Source organism: Chelonia mydas, chromosome 3 (genome assembly GCF_015237465.2).
Source record: "Chelonia mydas isolate rCheMyd1 chromosome 3, rCheMyd1.pri.v2, whole genome shotgun sequence".
Lineage (NCBI taxonomy): Eukaryota > Metazoa > Chordata > Testudines > Cheloniidae > Chelonia > Chelonia mydas.
The window spans coordinates 173,481,151-173,503,215 of record NC_057851.1 but is presented as its reverse complement, the minus strand read 5'-3'; positions in this window follow the sequence as shown (position 1 = coordinate 173,503,215).

The window sequence follows — 22,065 nt, the reverse complement described above, 5'->3', positions numbered from 1 at the left end:
ATCTTGCCATGTCTGACTTGTCTAACTCAGCCTTCAGACCAGCTACTGGATTTGCAGGAATGGGTCATTGTAATTGCTTGGAGCTCTACAAAAATTAGTGGAACTCCACACAGGTGCAAGGGTATGCTGATACGGGTCTGATTATATGACAGACTTTAGACTTATAAACTCTTTGGGGCTAAGAACAGATCTTATCCCATGTTTGTAATGTACTCATGTATTTAAAACCCCATAGAAATGACATTTGTTAATAACAACCAACAACAACCCGCAGCAGAGGAAGCAGGTCATGCTTTTACATTTCATTCTAAAAACATAACAAAGTCCAGAGCATTCTACCATAAATGGTACATGGAAGGAAACAACTATCTGTTAAATATGCTGACATCATTACATTGTGTACATTATGAGTTATGAGTTAAATATCATGACATTCTCTGGATTTTAAAATAATTACATTCTTTACTTTTCAAAATATTTTTGTGTTATCATATTATCCAAAATATTAAATTTTGCAGCTAACAGTAATCTTACAATACGTCACTAAAATTAACGCATTACCAGATATTACCAGATAATAGAATGAGCCCAATATGTCTGAAACATAAAGAAATATCTCCCTGTGGTAATTCATTCATTTTAGATGTATACACCTGGTTCAAAATTTATAATATCCCAACAGAACAAGCCAATATCAACTTTACTGGATTATAATTTCTGAATTGGTTTCCCAGTTTGTTTCATGCCTCAGGGATGTTTTGTATCAAGCACATTGTTAGAGTAAAAAGAAAAGGAGGACTTGTGGTACCTTAGAGGCTAACACATTTATTTGAGCATAAGTTTTCGTGAGCTACAGCTCACTTCATCGGATGCATGCAGTGGAAAATACAGTGGGGAGATTTTATATACACAGAGAACATGAAACAATGGGCGTTACCATACACACTGTAACCAGAGTGATCAGGTAAGGTGAGCTATTACCAGCAGGAGAGAAAAAAAACCTTTTGTAGTGATAATCAAGGTGCAACAAGTACTCCTTTTTTTTTGCGGATACAGACTAACACGGCTGCTACTCTGAAACCTGTCATTGTTAGAGTAGACAGTCCTCTGGAGTGGGATGTGCTTTGGTGAAAAAGATTTAACACAAGTAGGGACCCTACTACTTCACAGATGTATTTTTAAACTATAATCACTGCCTGTGTAATCTTGACTAAATGATTGATTGAAATGTCTTGAATGGATATCTGACTTATTCTGCTAGTAATCAGTCTTCCCTATGCATGGGGGGGCCCTTGTGGATATGCTTTGTTTGGGCATACTGGAGCCTGCAATTTATACTATGTTTCTTCTCTTTAATAAGGTAACTCTTTCCAGATCTAATTTTACATTGTGTTTTCTCCTCCTTCTATAGAAGATGTATAGATACACTGCCTCACCCCACTTTTCACACTATAGAAGACGTATAAAGGACTTAAACCCTAATCTTGCAAGCTGCTTTACCCAAGCAGTTCCTTGTATATGCATGTCCTCTCACATGGAGTAGCTTACCAGATCAGGGTGGGTGGGTGTGGGTGTGTGTGTGTTTTTAAACACACACACACACACGATGAATCATTTCACTCTTCCTCACCACTACAGTGCAGCAACCTCTGTGGTGCAATGTGGCAGCTGATTACCAAACAATAAAGTTTCCTAGCACTTTCATCACCTATAGAAATCTCTTCCCAGGTCTTCTAAGTCTTTTCTCTCCCCTTTTACATCATTTTGAAAGATTGTGTATTTCTCTAAATTTATGTTAGACTTTCCATATTTACAAAAGATCTATTTTTTTAATTAAAAAAAAATCTAATGGCTCCTCATTCACATCAGAAGATGCCTATAATTGGCTGCAATATTCTCAAATCATTGCTAAATAAATATACTCTTGAGTCCTGCTGGGCATTATACAGGCAACCAACTTTCATATACTAATTTCCATCAGACAGAGGCAGATGAAGCTACGAGTGGGACAGAAGGATTCTAGTAGAAACCTGGATACTGCAGGTGCAATAAAGAAACATTTTGAAACACATCCTTTGAATCAATTAGTGTCCCCTGGAGCCATGCCAGAGAGGCCTGTAACTCTTTTCTGTGGCCCATCACTCTACTTTGCATTTGGTAAAATGGAAGGATTAGTGCAGATTGTATCAGATACAATGAGAACAGTTTGCTCATCACACTGGGCCCTGTTCTTCCCTGTGCTAAGTGCCCATCTGAAGTGATAAATAGAATTGGGTGAACAATGGATGTTCCGGTTTCACTAACAGCTCCAAAAAAGAGTCAGTGGAAAAAAAACTTGGTTTGACCTGACCCAAAACTGAAAATGCCAAAAAATAAAAGAAAAGAAAATTGGTGACTCAAGAAAGTTCCCAAAGATTTCATTTACCAAAATGTTTCCATTTGGTTCAGGTCAAACTAAGTGTTTTGATTTTTTTGGAAATGTTTTGTTGCTGGGCATTTACTATAAAACCAAAGGAAGTCAAGGGCTAAAATTCACAAAATGGCCAGAAAAGGAGGTTATGCCTCCCCTAAACTTTTATCCCACTGGGGATGTGGGAGACCTAGGCCTGATGTGGAGAAAGAACACTCTCAACTTGGGTCCAAAAAAATTCCTAATCACTGGCTTGTGGGGTGGATCCCTCTCAATCTCCTATGTTGAAGCTGTTCCACTTTCTATATGTAAGCAGAGTCAGGATGAGCTCCACCCTGACATCTGGTGGTGAGGTGTGGCAAGTTGTGGAAAAGAACTTCAGGGGCTGATCTCATTTGCATAGGCACACCCACCCCGCCTAGAATGAGGCCATAGCTGTCCAAATGGTCACTTTGGCTGCTGTGGGATCCCCAGTGTCTCTGTTATTGGGGCAGGAAGAATAAATTGTTATTATCCTGATTATGGGAATCAAGGACAGTGGGACTGTACTTGGCCTTTTGTTATGATGGAGGGACTCGCCATCAACTAAGTAGCACTCACTAGGCAAGGAACATGGGTTCCAAAACTCTGTGCATTGAGAAAGGCTGGGGACAGGTATTAATACTTGGTGGCATAGGCCCCTGGTGAGGGCCTTACATACTAATTGCACTTCCTCCTCTCTCCACGGTGGAATATTAGAGCTAATTTTGATTCCATTAGGAGTCTAGTTACAGGCTACTGAACTGAATTCACTTTGGGCTAATGGTGCATCAGCACTGAGGCTCCCCTAATACAAGCTGAAATCACAAAAGAGCTAAACTTACTAAGAGCTGAAATCAATGAGTATTGTGTTAAGTAGTGGGGGAGCCTGAAGCTATATGGTGGAGCAGTTTGCGGGACAGCGAGCAGCACGGCTGGCAGAGCATTACAGTTTGTGGGACACAGAGCAGAGCGGCTGGTGGAGCAGAGCAGTTTGTCGGATGCTTAGAGCTGCTCATGGGGAGGCTGGCAGAGCGGGGCCCCTAGGAGAGGTGGGGCCATCAGCTTTGGACCACGTAAGGTGCCCCTTAACCCCCCTCCCCCCTAATCTCCACCCAGGTTGGGAGGTAAAACTATGCAGATAAACTTTTGAACTCTGGGGCTGCCCTGACCAAGGACAGAGACTTTTGGGTCATTTGACGTTTTGGTTTACTGGGTGATTTTGGGTTGCTGGACTCAAGAACCAAAGGGAAAGGAGATGCCCCAATTTGCTTGGGGTGGCTTTTGCTCATGGGTTGTGTTACTATTATGAATCCTGTTGGTGGTGTTTCCCCAACATAATGCCACATTGTTTCTCTCTTTTATTAAAAGGCTTTTTGCTACACTCAAACTATGTGCTTGCGAGAGGGGAAGTATTGCCTCTTGGAAGCGCCCAGCGGGGGTGGTATATATTTGTCCCAGGTCACTGGGTGGGGGCTCGAGCTGGTTTTGCATTGTGTTATTGGAATGGAACCCCTAGATTCTGAACCCGGCCCTTGTTGCTGCCAACTCTGACAGGCAGAAGGGTTACATATAAAATACATGAATAGTTATCGGCCAGAGATAGAATGACTCCATAGTCCAGTGACTATGGCACTCATCTGAAAGGAGGGTGACCCAAGAATCATGTCCCTGCTCAGGCACAAAGGCGTTTTTAACCAAGGGTTCCCAATATACCAGGTGAGAACTAACCATTAGCTAAAAGTTAGAAAGGAGGCTCCTCCTCCTCCAGCCATTTTATGACCTCATTGGTCACTGTAAGGTTGCTTCTTGGCTCCATGGTCTTTGATCTACACTTTGTCAAATATTATATCACACTAACAATACTATTACAAGTCTAATTAGTATTTAGAAACTCAATAGGGAACAAAACCAGGGAAAGCCCTTTGAGAAGTACACTGATTTTCCAGTCATTTGCCAAGTTAACTATGATGCAGACAAACTGGAACATAGAATATTTTATTATAAATATTTTAGCTGCTAATTAATAGTAAGAATAATATCTAATCCTCTAGATTTACCCAATTACATTATCCTATTACTCTATATTAAAAGAATAAACAACTGTCTCTTTACACTCTCATTTGTGCTATTAACTTTTTTTTTTTTTTTGAATGCCAGCCTTACTCATGTGGAGTACTTTTACTTATGCTAGCAGCACTTCAAGGGCTGCAGAATCTGGCTGTAAATTACATTTTACACTTGTTCCATTAGCCCATTTCAAAACAATCTCACCAAGGATTTGGTTCATTAGTTAATGACGGGCATAGCCCATTTCAAGTCAAAGAGTTGTGTAATCTCTCTTTTTACCAGGTCAATGCCTATGTGAAATGGGAATCACTTGTATTGTACCTTCTATTGGTAAAGGAGTTAAAACTCAGTTCAGATTACCTTGAAGCTGGACAGAGGAGACACACAATGAATATTGTTAAGGAAAAGTTAATATATGTGACTCCATTTTGGTTTGGGGCCCACCATTGTCTAAAAGCAAGCACATCATGCACCAGGAGGAGTGTTCCTTAGATACTGCATTCCTGTGAAAACCCTCCCCCTTGTTTCCAGCCTGTCTCGACTCCCGGTTTCTGTTCTTTGTCTGTTCCTAACTCCCTGCCTCCTGGCCTTGTGATGTGGGCCTCCCATGCTGATAAGAACGGTTACTGATGCATTGCTTTAGGACCATGTTGGGTAGCTGAAGTAATAGTTTAGCACTGGGAATGTACCTAGCAGGGATAGGTGGGCAACATGCTTTGCTAAAAGGTATATAATCTTTGTATAACCTGCATTCAGGGTCCCCTTCTGACTAGCAGGGGGGCACCACACTCGAGCGTAATAAACTTAATATCTTTGGGAACTCTGTAGTTGTGGACTTTGTTCATGTGCCTCAGCCTAGACTCAAACTGTGCATGACCTATCAGGTATAATTCGCAACAATATATACACAAGGCCATTTGCTTTCAAGATCAGAGTCACTATTAAGCCATTGAACTTGTTATTGTTAACAATGTGGGGGGGGGGAAATGTTATCAGATTTTATCTCAAATCTTTGTACTTGTAAGGTGAAAATATTGTCTGCAATGCCTACAGTGTGATCCTCCATGACACACAAGCTCAAAGGAATGAAGTACCTTAACAGTCCAATTCTGATCTCACACTGATGGATTGAAGTGTATGGAATTACAATTAATTGTGATTTTCACCAGTGCAAGTGATTTTACTGGGAAACAAGTCTGTCAATCTCTGTTTTACACCCCATTATTAACAGTTATTGCAAACTAAGTTTAAAAGGAATTTCAAAGAAGCTTCCTTTACTTATTTTTAACTGAGTCCACTTCCTCACTCAGGTGTCTTACTCCAGTTAAAACCAGACATTAACAAAACAAAACCAGACCTTCAGAGTTAAAGAAATCTGTCTTTAAATCACTTAAGAGGGAGAAAGAGTTGGCTTCTAGAGGGTAAAATGAACAGTTGCTACTACTATGTAGAACTCCCAACGGGGACCGAAAAAAAGCAAAAAACCTAATTTTTTGTTTGTTTGTTTGTTTTAAAGCCTGTCCAGAATTTGTCCCAAGATTAGTGTCATGTCATCTTTGTACACAATGTAATATAAAGTGGCCAGATCTATGGTGTGTGGTTTTTGATATATAGGGAGAAAGTAGGAACAGAAAAATACTGCAGGAAATAGAAACCATAACCACACTTCACAGCAGAAGCAGAGGCTGGAGGTGGCCTACCAAAACTCTAAACTCAGCAAAGAGATGAGGGGATGATCTGGGTGACACTCTAATTCAAAGTAGCACCTTGGAACCCCCATATTCACCACTGTCATATAATTATGATATATTTTGTACAAAGTATGCCTTGTGAGTAGGGCTGTCGATTAATTGCAGTTAACTCACATGACTAGCTCAAAAAACTTAATTGTGATTAAAAAAATTAATCATGATTAACTACACTGTTAACAAGAGAAATGTATTAAATATTTTTGGATGTTTTTCTACATTTTCAGCTATATTTATTTCTATTACAACACAGAATACAACAGTGTACGGTGCTCACAGCAGAGCTGACAAAACACAAAGAAGGTACCAATGTGAGATTTCTAAAAATAGCTACAGCACTTGACCCAAGGTTTAAGAATCTGAAGTGCTGTCCAAAATCTGAGGGGGATGAGGTGTGGAGTATGCTTTCAGAAGTCTTAAAAGAGCAACACTCCAGTGCAGAAACTACAGAACCCAAACCACCAAAAAAGAAAATCAACCTTCTGCTGATGGCATCTTGACTTAGATAATAACAATGAACGTGCGTCAGTCATCAGCATGGAGGCATGTCCTCTGGAATGGTGGTTGAAGCATGAAGGGACATATCAATCTTTAGCGCATCTGGCATGTAAATATCTTGCGACACTGGCTATAACAGTGCCATGTGAACCCCTGTTTTCACTTTCAGGTGACATTGTAAACAAGAAGTGGGCAGCATTATCTCTTTCAAACTGTAACCAAACTTGTTTGTCTGAGTGATTTGCTGAACAAGAAGTAGGACTGAGTGGACTTGTAGATTCTAAAGTTTTACATTGTTTTATTTTTGAACGCAGTTATTTTTTGTACATAATTCTACATTTGTAAGTTCAACTTTCATGATAAAGAGATTGCACTACAGTACTTGTATTAGGTGAATTGAGAAATACTATTTTTTTTACAGTGCAAATATTTGTAACCAAAAATAAATATAAAGCGAGCACTGTACACTTTGTATTCTGTGTTGTAACTGAAATCAATATATTTGAAAATGTAGAAAACATCCAAAAATATTTAAATAAATGGTATTCTATTATTGTTTAACAGTGTGATTAATTGTGTGCTTAATTTTTTGAATTAATTTGACAGCCCTACTTGTGAGGTACCATTGTAAAAGTCTTGATCTGTTGAACATTAATATCCTGTTGGATTCTATGTGACATCATTATATAGGAAGTTATGAAGCATTTCTATATGTGTTACTGAAATATGTTGTGAGGTTGAGAGACGCCCAGAGCCAACCTTTCAATTACAACAAAGGACCAGCCCGCCACCTGCTGATGGCCCATTAAAGGGAATCCACTCTCCCAACCGCCATCCTAGATATTTCTTCATGCAATGGATACTGCATGACAATGGGGACTGCTTGATGCCCACATCAATGCACAGATATAATCACTTAACCTCTCTCTCTCCCTCCCTCCCTCTCCCCCACAACTCAACACCTGGAAGAACATCTAAAGAACAAAGATCCTGAACTAGGGAAGGGTGGCCCCAAGCTGGAAGGTGGTTCTAACCTGTGTATTAAGGAACTTTACTTTGCTTGTACCATCTGTCAGTGTCACGGGGTGAGACTCACCCCTGCAGCGCATCCTGCTGGTCTCTCAGGGAATTAGCTCTTCCAGCCTCTGGAGCACCCTCTGCAGGCCGGTGTCCCACTTGCCACTGGCCCCCATGTCCCTCCCAGATCCCAGTGCCCCTTTTACCCAGGGTGCTGCCCCCTGGCAGTACCCCCACAATCTCTGGGTCTCCCCTCCCCGGGGAACCCCCACGCACTATCCCCACCTTGCCTCAGTCTTTGGCTACTGCCAGTCACCATTGAGCCCCCAACACTGGGGCGGACTGCAGTGTATAAGCCAATCATCACAGGCAAGGGGGGGTTGGACCTGCTGCCTCTGTCTACCTTTGGGCTGCCCCCTGCAATTCCAGTACCTATCCGGCCTTACACTAGGCCTGCAGCTGGGGGGTTTCCAGGCCTGAGCTCCCCAGAACCTCTGGCCTTCCCCCAGCCCTGCTCCACTGCAGGTACCTTCTCAAGCTCCCCAGCAGCCAGGCCCATCTCCCTCCACAGCTAGAGGAGACTCTCTGCTCCTGGCCCACTGCCCACTTATAAGGCCACAGCTGAGCCTGCTTCCCCCAATCAGCCTGGGAACTGCTTGCTCCCAGCCACAGACCTCTCCTGGGCTGTTTTAAGCCCTTTAAGGCCAGAGCGGGCGACCACCCTGCTACAGTCAGGGTGAGACATTGTTTGATTCAACTCTTGCTTAGACTAAAAGTCTAGGATTTAGAATGTGTGTTTATTTTTCACTTCCTTACGATAACTATCTCTGATCTTAATGTCTATTAGAATCCCTTAAAATCTATCTTTCTGTAGTTAATAAATCTGTTTTATATTTTACCTCAAACAGTATGTTTTAGTTGAAGTGCTTGGGAAATCTCAGCTCAGGTTAACAAGGACTGTTGCACATCCACTACCCTTTTGTCGGAATGGCGAACTAGGTAATGAACTTACACCTGGTCAGGCCTCTGACCAGTGCGAGATGGTACAGTTCTGGGGTGCCAGGCTGGTGAGCTGGGGAAAATTAGTTGGAGGGAGAATGTCTCTATTGATGTTCATGAGTGACTGGGAAATCATTCATGCATCTCAGTTGGGTATGTCCTTGCCTGTGGATGTCTGTGTAAGTGCAGTGCCTACCAGAGGTTTGTAACTTGACATCAAAACATCACAGTATGAGAGGCAACCCAGGTTGGAAGAACAGAGAGCTCAGGGTCCCACAGTCCAGGTTGCACCCCGGGAATCCTGTCACAATGGCACAGCAAGCAGGGTGAAATGCACAGCTTGTTGTGCTGAGTGAGATGCATTTCATATACTGGTGTAGAGATTTTAAGTGACACTTAAAGTGTGGTGACTGAGAACAGTCAAAGAGAAGGTTACCAGTTTGTTATTTTCTGTTTGCTTATTTAAGGAAAGGGAAATAGGGACAAAAAAAGCAGAAAGATGGGTGAGAGTAATGCAGTTGCAAAGCTGGAGCTGTACAGACTGCAGGTAGCAGAAAAAGAGAGAGAATATCAGCAATTCTTGGAGCAAAAGGACTTGGAGATAGGTGCTCACAAGCAAGATGATGAGTTAGCACATCTGCGGGCCCTAGAGCTGAAAACCTTGGAGGAGAAGGAAAGAGAGGGAAAGCAAAGGTACCAACAGGATCTGGCAGACAAACAAAACCAGAACCCTCCGACACCATTGATTCCCACCTCTCCAAAAATCCACAAATGGGAACAATTGTGTCCTGCATACAAAGACGCAGATGATGTTGCAGAATATTTCACTACTTTTGAGAGGCTATGTGTGATTCATGAGGTTCCTGAGGACAAGAAAATCCCCATTTTGGTTGCAAAATTAACTGATAAAGCTCTCAATATATTCAATGAAATGCCAATTCAGGATGCTTTAGATTACTGTAAATTCAAAAAAACAGTTTTGAAATTATTTCAGATTACCCCTGAAACATATACGGTGAAATTTAGGAATCTTAAAAGAAATGTTGGTATGAGTAATGGGGAATATGTAAACAGGATGAAAGATTTGATAGGAAAATGGGTGAGGGGAAATAGGGTTCAAAGCTTTGAAGAAATGTTTGACCTTGTTGCTCAGGAGCATTTCCTAAGCATATGAAACGATGATGTGAAACAGTGTCTATGGGACAAAAATGTGAAAACTGTGGATGAGGTGGCATCTCTAGCTGATGCTGTTGAGCAGACCCAGGCATGGATTGAGAATAAACCACAGAAAAAGGGGTTTAAACCTGGTGGGAAGCAGGGTTCCTATTTTAACCCTGGGAAAAAGTAGGGTGTCTGGAGACAAAGAACTCATCTCCCCAAGGTCACTCCCCTAATAGTAGCTCCCATCCCAAACCTCTGTAAAAACAGAAGATCCAAGAAGGTGCTACCATTGTAACTCCACTGAGCACCTGAAGAATAGATGCCCCAAACTGAAGGAAAGTAGGCCCCCAATAGTCCATATTAGCTTGGCTGCCCTTGGTACAGGAGCCCCAGAGGTACCTCAAGCATAGAATCATAGAAGATTAGTGTTGGACGAGACCTCAGGAGGACAGCTAGTCCAACCCCCTGCTCAAAGCAGGACCAACCCCAACTAAATCATCCCAGCCAGGGATTTGTCAAGACAGGCCTTAAAAACCTCTAAGGAAGGAGATTCCACCACCTCTTTAGGTAACCCCTTCCAGTGCTTCACCGCCCCCCTAGTGAAATAATTATTCCTAATATCCAACCTAGACCTCCCTCATTGCAACTTGAGACCGTTGCTCCTTGTTCTGTCATCTGCCACCACTGAGAACAGCTGAACTCCATCCTCTTTGGACCCTGCTCCCACTTCAGGAAGTTGAAGGCTGCTATCAAATCCCCCCTCACTCTTCTCTTCTGCAGACTAAATAAGCCCAGTTCCCTCAGCCTCTCCTCATAAGTCATGTGCTCCAGCCCCCTAATCATTTTTGGTTGCCCTCCGCTGGACTCTCTCCAATTTGTCCACATCCAGCAGAGACATCCATGATTTACCTGGTGAGTTTCATGGGGACTGACCCTGGGGAGCCAGATATGGAGCACATTAAGGTTGTTAAAAGTTGCCAAAAATGCTGAAAGGTAATAGAGAGTGTCTGGGGTGGAATGACACAGGGGCACAGATTTCTCTGGTTAAGCAAAGTGTGGTCCCAGATGCCAGCATATTACCTGGTCAAATGACAGAGGTTGTAGGGTTTGTTAGAACCAGATTCCCTGTGCCACTAGCTAGAATTCATGTGGCATCTGAAGATTTGGAAAGTGTTTTGGCTGTGGGGATGATGGAAGGCATCTTGGCCGATATGTCAGCTGGAAATGATTTTTTTCACAAGGCTAAGACTGGTTATGTGGTTACCCACAGCAAGAAGGAATATTGTGTTGGGTCCCTGGAAGGAGGTGTTGAAGTCCCAGAAATTGCTGTGGGGAATGGAGAAAATATCTTTGATTCCTTTTCAGCAGAGACCACAGCCTGCCTTCAGATAAGGGAGGGGCTAGGACAAGCTCCTTCAAGCCAGAGAAAGACAGCATACCCTCAGGGCCAGGGGTGGGAGAACTGTTGGTGACTGAAGAGGCTGTCCTAGTCTTTAGCTGTCAGGGTTTTGCAGCCGAGCAAAAGATAGACCCCACTCTAGAGAGCATTAGGAAATGGGTGCTAGAGGAAATTCCAGAAAAGGAAAATGGGGAGAAGTTTTTTGAAGAGGATAAGAAGTTGTATAGAGAGGTGTCAAGGTTCCTTCCCCACTCTGAACTCTAGGGTACAGATGTGGGGACCTGCATGAAAACCTCCTAAGCTTACTTTTACCAGCTTAGGTTAAAACTTCCCCAAGGTACAAACTATTTTACCCTTTGGCCTTGGACTTCCACTGCCACCACCAAACTTTATCTGGGTTCCTGAGAAAATGTAGTTTGGACAAGTCTTTCCCCCCAAAATCCTCCCAACCCTTGCACCCCACTTCCTGGGAAAGGTTTGGTAAAAATCTTCACCAATTTGCATAGGTGACCACAGACCCAAACCCTTGGATCTTAGAACGATGAAAAAAGCATTCAGTTTTCTTACAAGAAGACTTTTAATAGAAGTAAAAAAGAATCACCTCTGTAAAATGAGGATGGTAGATACCTTACAGGGTAATTAGATTCAAAACATAGAGAATCCCTCTAGGCAAAACCTTAAGTTACAAAAAAGACACACAGACAGGAATAGTCATTCTATTCAGCACAGCTATTTTCTTAGCCATTTAAAGAAATCATAATCTAACGCATATCTAGCTAGATTACTTACTAAATTCTAAGACTCCATTCCTGTTCTGTCCCCAGCCAAAGCATCACACAGACAGACACAGACCCTTTGTTTTTCTCCCTCCTCCCAGCTTTTGAAAGTATCTTGTCTCCTCATTGGTCATTTTGGTCAGGTGCCAGCGAGGTTACCTTTAGCTTCTTAACCCTTTACAGGTGAGAGGAGTTTTCCTCTGGCCAGGAGGGATTTTAAAGGTGATTACCCTTCCCTTTATATTTATGACAAGAGGCTCCTCTTTGTGAGAAAGAACAAAGGGCCTGGGCAGCCCTATAAGCAGTTGGTTGTTCCCAGCCAGCACCATGGGGAATTAATGCTGTTAGCGCATGTTGGTCTTTTAGCCGGTCACGTGGGGGTACAGAGAACTTATGACAGGCTAAAGAGGAATTTCTATTAGCCAGGAATACAGAATGACGTAAGAGATTATTGTAAGTCTTGTGTAGTGTATCAGGAGAGGAAAAACCTGTAGGACAATCTGTGACAATAAGAAACCTGAACAAGTGATCACAGTGCTCTCTTGTATACAGCCAAGAAATCTTCTCCAGAAACCATTACTCCATTCATACAGAGGGGTATGATGTGGAGAAAGAGGAGAGATCAAGGTCCAACATTACATTGCTGCACATTTTAAAGATAAATTACTTTTTTTAGTGAGTTGCCTTGTACAAAATTATTCAGTCAAAGGACAACAAACCTTTTTCTTCCATGAGGATTCTGTAGGATTCTTAAAGAAACACAAAGACTTTATTAAGGTTATTAAAAACAGAGCAAAAATATGTAAAAAGTTGGAGTTTGTTTCCATTTGGCAGGGTTTGAAACAGAACATTCTGTTACATTCAATGGGAAAAGGAAAAAGGTGGAACAAAATTGCAATTTTGAACATTCAAAGTTTCTGGCTTTGATCTAAAACCCACAAGCTTCTTGCAAAAGTTTTCTGTTGAGGGGGAAAAAAGCCATTTTTCATCAAATTAAAAAAAAATTTGAACAAAAAAGTGTCAGCCAGCTCTCTTAAAGTATTCTGCTGTTCTAGTGGTTTTCCAGCAGGATAAAACCTATACCATTGCAATTAAGGGTGCAGCAGAAGAATTTCTTATAGCTGTTGGGGAGTTGATAGCAATGACTGACAGGTTATAGACTTTACTGTTCAGTCTCTGTTCTGTGCTGGCAAACTTATCTGGTAAAGCTTATAGCAAACCATAAATACTGCTAAGAAACAGGAAGCAGTCAAAATACTCAAGCTGGAACTTCGTACTTTAATGAATACTGATAGGGATAAAAACTGAGTACTTCTAAATGTAAGCTTCACTGATCTTAGCTGGCCTCATGCATAGTTGGTCCTCCTGAACCTTGGGCTACACCTGCCCTCCGGAGTAACTATTAATGAGAATAGTATGATTCTGAGTGTAATTTTCCACCTTTTATGTAAATGTATGTTCCCCTCAGACCCACAATCTCAAATGCAGTGTCTCTCAGATAAATTAACCCTGCCTAAACTTTCAAAAACTCAGAGGGCTTAAATAAACCTGTCACTTCTGAGAAGGTGCTAAATATAATGTGGGAGTACCTAATAGTGAGTCACCTGGCCCAGATGATCATTACAAAAAATTAGCTCTTATTATCTTGGACATCTGTTCAATCTGTTTAACCATAATTCATCCTCCAGTTAAACACCTGGTGCCATAAATCAAGCACACCTCTCTCTCATGATGAAGATCGGCTTGTTATTATTGAAGAACAATTTTGCTTTTTTAAATAAATCATACACTGACCTATGTAATTCTCCCAAAGCTTCTAACTAAACAAATGTTCTCTGGGATCCTTTCTGTTACTCAGCAGCAGCAGACGGATCTTTCGTGGCAAGTCATCTACTTCTAATATCCTCTATCATCTGGGCCATGCCCAGGAGTCTCACATTACATCACTTGATGCAGAAAAAGTCTTTGAAGAAATGGAGCGGGATAAGTGCTGACCATGTTTGCTTTCAACATCTCTCTCTTCCGAACAGCAGCCAATAGTGATTTATCTGAAATAGCTGCTTTATGAAAGCTGCTGCTATGGTTGTTCTATGTCTTCCCTTCTGTTTGCTTTCACATCATGGGCTGTCATGGTCATATTTAGATTTAGGACCTAGTTCTGATGTTAGTTATCCTGGTGAAAAAAAATCAGGAGTAACTTTACTGGAGTCAGTACAATTACACTTGTGCGAGATCAGAATCAGGCCTCTAATGAACTAAAGGGATTAAAATCCAATTAATGAAACTGGTCCATAGATAAACAACATTTTGTTGTATATATCTGACTTGGCCAATTTCATTCCTGATCTTCTGGGCCAGATCTGGTGTAAACTGGTGAAATTCCATAATTTCCATTGATTTCACTGCAGTCATGCCAATTTAGACCAGCTGCGCATCTAGTCCATTTTCTGCTTCTGCCTCCTTCTAAGTATAATTTTTTCTTGACATTTTTCCTGGGTCTGCCTGGCTGCAAAAATCATGTCAAGATGTCAAGAACAACACCAGGAGCCAGTATATGGCCTTCATTAATCTCAAGAAAGCCTTTGACTCTGTCAACCTTGAAGCTCTGTGGAAAATCATGGTAAAGTTTGGCTGCCCAAGCAAATTTATTACCATCAAAAGACTCCTCCATGACCAGCTGACTGCCTCCGTCCTGTGCAGTGGCTCTACCTTGGAACCTTTTGTCATCTGAACTGGTGTAAAACAAGGTTGTGCACTGGCACCCCCCTTTTTCTCCATTTTCTTAGCAGCTATGAAAATGTTAACTGAAGATCATCTACCACAGGGCATTGGCATCCAATATTGGATTGATGGCAACCTCTTCAACCTTTCTTATCTCTGTGCCAGAACTAAAGTAATATCGGCAACAATAACCGAACTCCAGTATGCAGATGCCTGTGCTGTAGTTGCACACTCATAGGAGGATCTACAAACAGCCCTTAATTGCTTCTCTGAATTACAAAAGCCTAGGGCTAACTCCGAACATCACAAAACAAAAGTTCTCCACCAGCCAGCTCCTGGACAATCATCAGACCCAGCAAAGAAGACCTGCAAAATGTAGAATACTTTGCCTATCTCTCACAGAGGGCGACACGGACTTCAAGATTCAGCACAGAATCCGCTGAGCCAGCCTTGCCTTTGGCAGACTGTCTCGCCAGGTGTTCTACAATCATGACATCAGAGCACACACTACACTTTTAGTTTATAAAGTGGTGGTAATCCCAACTCTGCTCTTTGGCTGTGAGACTTGGGTGACCTATAGAAAACACCTGAAAAACCTGGAATGCCAGCACCAGCACTTTCTTCCAAAGACCTTCAACATAAAGTGAGAGGATCACCACACTAATGTCAGTATCCTCACAGAGGCCCTTCAGTGTTGAGGCCCTGATTATCCAGCACCAGCTGAGGTGGAGCGGGCACTGTGTCCGCATGCCTGATGTACGCTTACGAAAACAACTGCTGTGCACACAACCCACCAAAGGAGAAAGGAAACAGGGATGCCAAAAGAAATGCTTTAAAGACATCCTCAAGATAAATATCAAGAAATGCAGCATCAACACCACACACTGGGAGACGTTAGCCCAGTATAGGGATAACTGGCAAAGACTTGTCAGAGAAGGAACATCCACATTTGAAGAAAATTGCCTTGCCCTGGTTGCAGAAAAATGCCAGAAAAGAGAGGACAGACAACTGTCACTCAGCACTCATGGCCCAATCCTGACTTCCAACACCAGCTGCAACATCTGCCAATGAGCCTGCAGCTCAAGGACTAGACTCCTCAGTCACCAAAGGAACCATAAAAAATAAAACCCGTGAAAGAGATCATCCTCAACCTCGAGAGATTGCCGATGACGAGTATAAAATAAACATTTCAGAAACACATATCACCCCTTTAATTACTGTGAAGGTAAAAGGAATTCCCCATTTGTGTGCCCTTTCATTTCAAAAAAGTATCAAATTTTACTTCTTTAATAAAAGCTACTCTATCTTTTCCATCCATTTGTGACTTTAACAAAGTTCAAAACAGGTCTTATTAGTTAGGGGGTAAATACTCAATTTGTATGTGTCAAAATGCAATTATTAAAATGTCAGGGTTGTCTGAAGTTTTATACATTTCATGAATATGTTTTTTGTATGTTCAACTAAGACATTTCTTCTCTGAAGTTACTCACTTGATTTTAGAGAACAAAATTATTTAAGCATGAAATTCTACATTTACCTCAGGACAAAGTGGGAAATAACATTCCCAGACTTAATATTCTGCAAATGAGCTTGCAGTTCAATATATGTGGAAGACGACATTTTCAGTATACCAGATTACCATAAGTAACTACACTAAAAAAAAACTGAAATAGTCCATAGTTCCTTTTAAAAATATTGATCAGACAAGAGTAGAATCATAGAATATTAGGGTTGGAAGAGACCTCAGGAGGTCATCTAGTCCAATCTCCTGCTCAAAGAAGGACCAACACCAACTAAATCATCCCAGCCAGGACTTTGTCAAGACAGGCTTTAAAAACCTCTAAGGATGGAGATTTCACCACCACCCTAGGTAACCCATTCCAGGGCTTCACCACCCTCCTAGTGAAATACTGTTTCCTAATATCCAACCTAGACCTCCCCCACTGCAACGTGAGACATTGCTTCTTGTTCTGTCATCTGCCACCAGTGAGAATAGCCGAGCTCCACCCTCTTTGGAACCCCCCTTCAGGTAGCTGAAGGCTGCTATCAAATCCCCCCTCATTCTTCTCTTCTGCAAACTAAATAACCCCAGTTCCCTCCTTGTAAGTCATGTGCCCTAGCCCCCTAATCATTTTCGTTGCCCTCCACTGGACTATCTCCAATTTGTCCACATCCTTTCTGTAGTGGGGGGACCAAAACTGGACGCAATACTCCAGGTGTGGCCTCACCAGTGCCGAATAGAGAGGAATAATCACTTCCCTCGATCTGCTGGCAATGCTCCTACAAATACAGCCCAATATGCCATTGGCCTTCTTGACAACAAGGGCACACTGCTGACTCATATCCAGCTTCTCATCCATGGTAATCCCCAGGTCCTTTTCTGCAGAACTGCTGCTTAGCCAGTCGGTCCCCAGCCTGTAGCAGTGCATGAGATTCTTCCTTCCTAAGTGCAGGACTCTCCACTTGTCCTTGTTGAACCTCATCAGATTTCTTTACATTCAAGAAAGTACATAGTTCTCTATTTATATAGTGTGAAATACTTGTTATAGAAGTATGGAATAGTAAATTGTGACAAAATAACTGCTGGTATTAAATTTGTCCTTCCAGTGTTTAAACAACATTAGTGTTTCTATACCCAGGACATTTTAAAATACCTGGAAATCTATAAAGAGGTATCAAAATTCCCAGGTTTAACCAGGAAAGAATTTGACAGATTACACAAGACATTTTTAACAACTGCTCCTCCTCCTCCTGCCCCTTCCCCCCTCCAAAAGCTCACAGGAAAAAAAAATGCTCTGAAGTACTGCATAATAATCAAGTTATTCTCTGCTAAACAATGGAAAATACAGCTACAATTAGTGAAGCCCCTAGGGGCAGCCTTTAAAAAACAAGACTTGCATTATAGGTGGATAATCCATATCAGAAAGTCTGTTTAAGAGAGGTTTGTTCTGCACAGGAAACAGAAATGTCATTACAATGCATTAGTTCTGCTGCAGGTATTGCAGCAGAGGTAACTTCATTTAAGCTTCTTCTGGGTGTGCCAAATGTACAGTTAGACGTCCAATCTACATTAAATTAGACCAAAAAAACACCTATGTTAAAAGAATGTTAAGGTAATAAAGTCCACTTAGAAATTAGAAAATACCAGAAATAAGGTTGGCTGTGCAACATAAATTCCACTCCCTTGTGCATATAGATAGAAATTTATATACATGATCACATTTTTCCTGTGGGACACCTGCCTTTCTGATCTGATTTTAAAGCAGAAATGTAGATTAAACTTTTCAAAAAAATCAAATTTTCAAAGCAAGTGAAAAAGCAAGGGAAGGAAAAATACAAAGAAGACTTATCGAACTCGCACTGAAGACAGTGAAAATACTCCTTTAGACTTCCATGGGATTTGGCTCAGTCCCATTGACAGCTGTAGTAGACAGCACAGTTAACTTTCTCCAAAATGACACAACATTTGGTGCACCAAGGACAGCTGAAAGCACGTACATATTATCCTGGTGTTGCATTTCTGTGTACTTAACTGTATAGTGGCCACAGAGATGTGTGATCCCAGACAGGAGAGAAGGTGGTCTCCCTGACTGAGAGGGATGGTTGGGGCATGATGATGCATACTGTTAGTGAGGTCTGCACTATGAAGAAGAGAGCCCTGCCATAGAATGTCTTCAAGTACAATGAGAAAGCTCTGTCCTTATAAATTGGAATGGATTGGTAGCCCAGAAGTAAAGTTGCCATTAGCATTTGGATATACCCTCATACTTTGGTCCTATCTTAAACTTAGGGTAATTTCCTCTAAAGCGCCGTTTCCATTAAGAACCAGTCAATTATAGATATCCCCAAGTTATGATCTTTAAGACTGAAGCGTGATGGAATGGCCTCCCTCCATCTCAAGAGCAAGAGACCACTACATTCTCCCTGGTGGGCAGAGCCAAATCCACCTCACCCTCCTCACCAGAAGTACCAGGGTGGGACAGGAAGTATAAAAGGAGAGCCCTGGAGCTTAGTTGGTGGTAGGCCATGGGAGGGAGTGGATCTCTCTTCCAAGGAGCAGAGTCCTCTGCAAAATCCCGAGTGGACCAATGCCTTGCAGTCAGAGGAGACAGAAGACCCTGAAGAGGGACTGCAGTGGCTGCTGCCTGACTGCGAGGTGATGAGACCGAGCCCCCACTTGACGGAGCCCCAATGACTAAGTGGAATAGGAAGTAGCCCAGGGGAGCTGGACCTTGAGCCAGCTGCACTGCTGGGAGGCAAGGCAGCCTGGTTCAGTGGCTTTCTCTGCGGACCCAGTGGCAGGACTGCCTGTCACTAATAGGCCACTGGACTGGGACCTTGTGGAGTAGGGTGGGCCTGGGTCCCGCTATTCCCCTTGCTGCCATCCCACCCCTGGAGTGGCTACAAACTCATTCTGGGCCAAGAAGTGTGTTGATTACTGTCTGCCCCAGCCAGAAGGCTCTGGGTTAAAGACTGTTTGGGCTCTGCCCCACCTAGAGGGCCAGAGCTTCCCCCTATAGACTATTTTTTTCTGTCTGCCTTAGGATTGCTACCTGTCCAGTTTTCACCCAGACAGTCTGGGTTTCAGCTTTTGTGTCTGGGTGCCATTTGACAAGCCCTGAGGTCCGGTTTTCTTGATCTGGGGGGCAAGAAGCAGCACAGGGGGTGGGGCCTCTAGGGTCTGGTTACTAGCCATTAGAAAGATGACAACCCTATTTCTGCCTAGAATGAGGCAGAATAGCCTCCCTCCCCCTCAAGAGCGAGGGACCACTACAAAGATCTTCCTTCACTTATTACCTTGGTCATTCTAGGACTCACTTATCAAAAAATTTAAATTACTACATTCTATAGTTATAAGGCTTGATGTGCCAGCTTTGTGACAGCTGGCAAATCCCTTAAGAATAGCCATTAGGCAAGGCAAATCCCTATCTTCTCTGCACCATAGATGGTCTAGCCCTATAACTAGAGGTGCCACAGGCTCACACACCACCACAGATCAAGCAGCACCTGCTTGTTTTTATAACTACCACAGGCTGCTGCCTATATGCTCCTCCCATTAGGGGGCCTTTGCTTATACACAGTACTAAATGCATATATGTTGTTAGAGAGAAATGACATACATTATAGATGTCTTAGAAAGAGAACCACAGTGACTGCTGAAACACGTCACTGAAATCCATTCAGTAAAGAGGGTTAAAAGTGGGGGTACACACTTTTGCCACCGAATGGGAATTTTTGTATTTTTTGTTCTAGCTATACAGATGGTTTAAATATCTATGTTATTGTCACTCATCCTGAGCCAAGCACGTAGCCAAAGATCAGGGCCCTGGAGCCTATTTCCATTGGGAGGAGGAACTGATGATTGAGTCAGATATCTGTTGCAATCCTGTTTATATACCAAGAATGTACAAAGTCCTGTTTCCCTGAACACAGGAGGAAACAGTGAGAGTTTCTTTGCTCTTTGCCTCAGCCCCTTTCATCCAGCACTTGGCCACAAAGCTCTTCTCTAGGCTTTTCTTCTTTTGTTTCTTCAGGCAGTGTATGGAGCTTCCTGACCGCTTTTTTCACCCCCACTCCCTTTTTTTTCCTCTCTCTCCACATATACAGCCTTTTGGCCACAGCGTTCAGCTTCTACTCAACCTTGTCCATGTGCTTGTATTTCAGGTACTACTTCTATTGTTTCTGCCACCTAGTTACAAAGGCTTCTTTATATTTATGCTGAAGAAAAGGCAGCTGATACTCCCAACACATAACAATGTTTTTCCCAACCCAAAATATTATTCTGAAAAGTTTTCCCTTTTAAAATGTAGTGGACCAAATTCTGCTCTCAGCCTCCATGAGTGAGAGTCACATGGGACTCTCACACATCAGTTGAGTTCCACTGGATTTACTCTTTCAAAACTGAGAGCAGCAATTTGCCAACACTTTTTGTTAAGCTAACTTTGGCATGACCCCCTCTCTGTATTTAATATGCACACTGTACATATAAGAATAAGTTATATATCATATAAAACTTCTGTTTCATCCTCCTGCCTCTACTATACAGCTCCTAGCTGTTGCTGTCTCCTGTCATGAGCAAAGGAACTCAGATAAAATAAATGACCTGCTTTTTCATCCAAAATTTCCAACTGAACCTTTTTTGAAGGACTGACAAAAGGTCAGACCACTTGTCCTCCCTACCCCTGTCCTCTTCCCCCATATTTTTCCTCATTTACAAGTGCCACTGCCCTTCCTGGTTCTGACTGGGAGCAGAAACAGAAGTGTTGTAATACATGTGGAGGGGGTGGAATAAGGAGCCTCCTTCCATTATCTGTCCTCTTAGCTATCCAGTTCCCTGTGGTCTTTTACATCAAACCTTCTTTAAGTCATGGACAGATAAAAATAAGACTACTGCAGCTCTTTAATGCCAACTTGGTAGGCACTTTATGACTACTACCAGTGAGACAGTATACCAGGTTCTTTCATAAGCATTCAAGAGGAGTACTCCATGAATCACTTAATGCAGCAAGAATCTGCCAAAAGCCACGATCCAAAACAGATTTCTCAGGGTTTTTTTTAAAGTTAGGTTCAATCCCTTTTCCCCATTATGTCTTTGGAGAGTAGGAGATGGGTCATCACTACAGATCTTGCCTTCATTATGAGGTAATTGTTTCACCCACTTTATTTTGTTGGTATTGACAGTATTTTTCAGGCTATTATAATTTGATGCTAGCTTTGACCATTTCAAAGAAGTCATATGTGGCTTTTGACCATCTCTTCCATTAGAATATGGTGAATCTTGGCTGTTAGAAGGCAGGGGGAATAACACAATACAGACAGGGCCAGTTTTAGGGAGTGCGGGGCCTGATTGGAACCCCCTCTTGTACTCACCCAGTGGCACTCGGGGTCTTCGATGGCACTTCGGCGGCAGGTCCTTCACTCGCTCTGGGTCTTCGGTGGCAGTGAAGGACCCGCCGCTGAAGTGCCGGCGAAGACCCGGACGCCACCAGGTGAGTAAAACTGAAAAAGGCACCGACGCGGGGCCCTCTTAGGCGCGGGGCCCGAATTGGTGGAATTGGCCTAAATCCAGCCCTGAATACAGAATTCAAAAAGATGATACTTGAACAAGTTAAAAGTGATTCAGGTGTTTAAGAAAATACTTGGAACTTTGAGACTAGAATTTATCATTTTTTATTAATTCATTTTATTACAGTTTTAGCAACTAGCAAGTATTGTAGCTATCAAAAAACCTGTGAGTTTTGAATGAAT